Here is a 4,348-nt window from a genome sequence, read left to right as displayed (position 1 = left end):
GGGCAAGCAGCTCGGGTGTCCTAGGAAAAGATTTGGGGGTGGGGGAGTGGGGAGTGGGGAGAAAAGGCGAGGTGGTCGATTATACAAGCATCCCATGTGATGCCCCCATGCCCCACAGGTACCTGTTTTGCCATGGCAATGGGAGGGGGCCGGAGAAACTGCACGTTGCATGTAGGGATGGTTTCGTCCCTGCCACGGGGAGCGGGGACAAGAGGGGAGGTTCGGTGGCATTTTTAGCCTTGCAGAGATTTGGACTGAAAAGCTCAGAGACTCAGGTGGGTCAGCCTGTCAGGGACAAGCCACCCTGCCTGGCTCTCTCAGCACTTTGCAGCCCTAGCTTACGTGTGGCAGCCCCAGGTTTGCTCCAGCTATTCACAAGCAGAATTATAACACAAGAAAAAAAAAAATCGTATCCCTTAGGGGGAAGAAAAAAAGGAGGATCAATTCATCACTCGATATATAATACAGCCAAAATGAGCTGCCAAGACAAGCACACACACACACTACTGTGAACAGAAAAATACATGACAAAGCTGGGGTTCTGGGTGGGGTATCGACGTTGCTTAAAGCACTCATCAGTCCCCGGAAAAACCAAACCAAAAAACATTTTTAAAAAATTCAAAAACGTATGCACCCCCTGGGAATCTGGCGTTGGTAACAGGGGCGGGTGGTAAGGGGGAGAGAAGAGCATCGCTGTTCCCTTCTTGCTGGCTGGTGTGAGCTGAGTCCTCACCACACTGGCGGGCGCGTGTGTCACTGCCAGGCGGAGGGGCCCTGGCTGGCAATCCCCTTAAAGGCAAGGTTTGAGTTGTGGCCAATGAGCAGTTCTCTCCGTTACCAAGCCCTGCCAACCAGCACTACCATGGCTGAAGTGATCGACCGTTTTCCTGAGTAATCTGTAACTGGCTACAGTTCCGGGAACGTGGAGAACTCAGCTACTGCGGCCACCCGCCATATTCGAGGACTCCCCTCTGCCCTCCTTCCTAGTGCATCCGATTCGGGAATTTGAGAACCTGCTGCAGCCTGGTCTGTAAGCCTTATTTTAAAGATGGGGGCCAGGGACTCAACGGCACTCGCTAAACCAGAGGGCACATGCTGGCTTAGGACACCCAGAGTCTACTTGGGAAGGGCCCTGCTTCACGCTCTAGCTCCTGGATGGCTATTGCCTGGTTGATCAGTCAAGCGAGGATGAAGGAAGAACACAGCAAAGGGGAAAGGGAGGGAAGAGGCTTTCGGACAGTAACATTTCCAAAAAAACCGTGTTTTATGCAACAGAGAATCAGGTTTCACTGGTGGATACTACAAACGGTCAAACATTTTCAAGAGCATGACAAAATAAAAACACACAAATTTACGTTGGATGTTCACCTTGCCCACTATTTTTTTTTCCTATCTTAAAACAGTGCAAACAGGTAACTTATGCTTTTAAAACACCACTACCCCTTCCCCACCCCCCAAAGTCCCTTTCCTCCTATTTTCTGGGGGAAACAAGTCTGCGATTCTGCAACTGTTTCTGTGCTAGGGGGTTGCAAGCAGCAGAGAAGCGGCTGGCCTCGGTGAAAGGGGGCGGTCCCAATGGCCCCCTCCTCCCTTACAGTGCCCTCTGGGCTGTCCCTTGCTTCCCTCCCTTGGCCTCATCCTCCCGCCAGAAGGAGGGGAGGCCATCCAGCCCTTCCTGCAGATCCTTGGGGTTGCTTCCATCCTGAGTTTACACCTCCTTCCTACCTGGAAGCTATGTGACTAGTTACAGGGTGGTAGTGATTCACCGACTTAATCTGCTAGAGCTCTAGGAAAGTAGAACCTAAACTAAGAGCAGTTCAGCCCCTGAGGAGTCACACTTTTGAGAGAAAGCTGCTATCATTGATTTCTACTGAATAGAGCTCCACTAGCTCCCCTTAAACTAAGAGCTGAGCTCCAGTCCCCTTCTTTTTCAAGGAAGAATAGTATCGGCTCAGTTCCAACTGTGGCTGCTGAAGGAGGATGGTGACAGTGGGCTTTGTAAAAACTGAGAGCCTTAAAAGTGACGAATCACAACAGCTGATCTTGGTCAGTGGGAGCTGAACTATGTAATATAAGGAATTCTGGAAAAGCTCTAAGGACAGCTCTCTGGGCTGAAAGAGGGATATTCAAATAAAGGTGGTCACTAGAGGGCTCCTGAAAGGAGCCCAGCTTCTAAGAGTAAGATGCTTAGTATAGAAGTCCACATCGTGACCTACAGTAAAGCTGTCGAAATTGATTCAGCATGGATACGTTTTCTGGAATTATTCACCAGCATCCTCTAACAAACTTACAAGATGCCATACTCTCTTCTGACGCAGTTTCTTAGTCCAGTGGGAACTAGAGTCAGGAATAAACAAGCACTGACGCTTCGAGGAACCTGCCTCTAATGAAGTTGCCTGTATGCAATCTCAAAGTTCGAAAGCTGATGGGGAGGTTGATGCTTCGAGAGCCCCAATTCTCAGTGATGACACTGAAAACCAAAGGCCCTTTAATAACAAGCAGAACTCTATTTAGTCTTTCTTAGTAAAAGGAGCTGAAGGAAGCAGTATTAAAACCATCCCTGGAAATGCAGCAGAGGCCTGCTGGAAAACACAGAGCTTGCCTATGGAGTCCTCAGCCAGAACCAGCTGAACTGAAATGCACAAAAGCTCAGGCTTTTGCCTCTTTTAAAAGGGCTGTGGAAGCTGCCTTCTCTGCCTTTCCCATCATCTTTCCCTCTTTCTGGAAAAAAAGAATAGAAAATTCTTGAACTCATTGCCCTATTTTCCTCCCCTGCTATGGATACAACCATTTAGAATTTGGCCTTGCCTCCACTGAGTAGTGGCTTGCCGTTTCTGAGAATGGCCCCTATTTGAACAGGACACAAAATTTCTCTCAGTTTCTTCACTCAGTAAAAGCTCTCCCTCAAAACAAAAGCAAAAGAAAGAAAAAAATCCTCCCTGCCCCCATTCCCTAGACCTGTGAAAGCCCCACATCCCATTCCCACACCCCAAACTAAAATATTTATATACACACACAACAAAAATTGTCTCAACAGCAACAAACCAAACTTTGGCTTGGGGAGGGGAACCCTTAAAAATGGCCAATGGACCGGGCAGTCTGGTGCCCCCTATTCTGTGCATTCCTCCCCAGAATCAGTAAGAATTGCATCGAGTCCTCTAGCTTCCTTGATGTCTCCCCTAGTTTCAGCGAAGCCTCCCTCCCAGTTATTAGGAGAGAGAGGATTCTGAAGGGGGAGAAGATATGTATTATACACGACAGGCCAGTCCCCCTGCACAGATCCCTCTCCTTACAAAGAATGTTTGATGCTGTCATATGTCAGTCATTTTAATTCAGGGACATGAATCAGTATCAGTCAAGAACACGGGTGGAGGCAGGAGTAAAAAAAAAAAAAAAAAAAAAAAAAAAACCAAACAAACCAAAACAAACCCATAACAAACCAGAAGCTCCATGTCTCTGAATTACTTACTCCCTTTAGCAGCTATCCCTCGGGTGAAAGGTCACCCTAGTACCAATGTGAATAGACCAGGGAGCCAAACGGACCGTGCTTTTCTATTTTCTAATGCCTTCATTTTGGAAATGCTGCAGGACCCCTGCCTTTAACAGCTAAGAGCTAGAAGAGAAACACTTTCTCCCCTGTCTGATGATAGATAAGTCGAAGCCAGGTAGTGATAGCAGTGACTCACTGTGGTGGCCACCACATGACTCTTCCTGGCAACATATGAGATCCTGGCCATTTCAGACCCTCATTCCTGTACGGGAGGGGAGCAGCCTCAGGGGCTTGTTTCATGTCCTGTAGTGTTCACGAGTACCAAGTGGTCCAGGTGCTCAGCTGGGTGTCTTTGGAGGACAGTGAGAAGCTGGGTGGAATGGCCACGAGGGCTCCAGACTGTGGACAGAAGTGACTCGTAAAGGCTCTGGAAGATGAAAAGTCCTATGGCTTTGGAGCTTGTACAAAGTGCCTTTGCCTGCCCTCACATGCCCTGCTCACGGAGACCTCCAGGGACAGCTGATCTAGGGCTCGGTGCTTTATCTTTTGCCACCAGAGCCTTTATTATATGTTTTCTACTTTGTACTGACTTTCTGATGCAAGAGAAAGATCGGGAATATCAGGGCGCCTTAACCTGACATCGTCTAACACTCCTTTTCTTGCCCTCACCCTCTTCACTGGCGCGTGACAATTTGTACTTCTAGCCCTCAAGCCCTGCCCAGACACCTCGGGGAAATCTGGCCACTGGCTATTTATTCTTCTGTCCCTGGGTCCTTAATTCCTGAATCTCGAGGACATGGGAGCAGGGTGTTAATAAAAGGAGAGATGAGCTAAGCTGTGGTTCAGTCAAAGGAAAAG

This window comes from Lipotes vexillifer, unplaced genomic scaffold (assembly GCF_000442215.2).
Source record: "Lipotes vexillifer unplaced genomic scaffold, Lipotes_vexillifer_v1.1 scaffold728, whole genome shotgun sequence".
Taxonomy (NCBI): Eukaryota; Metazoa; Chordata; class Mammalia; order Artiodactyla; family Lipotidae; genus Lipotes; species Lipotes vexillifer.
This window is presented reverse-complemented; position numbering follows the sequence as displayed.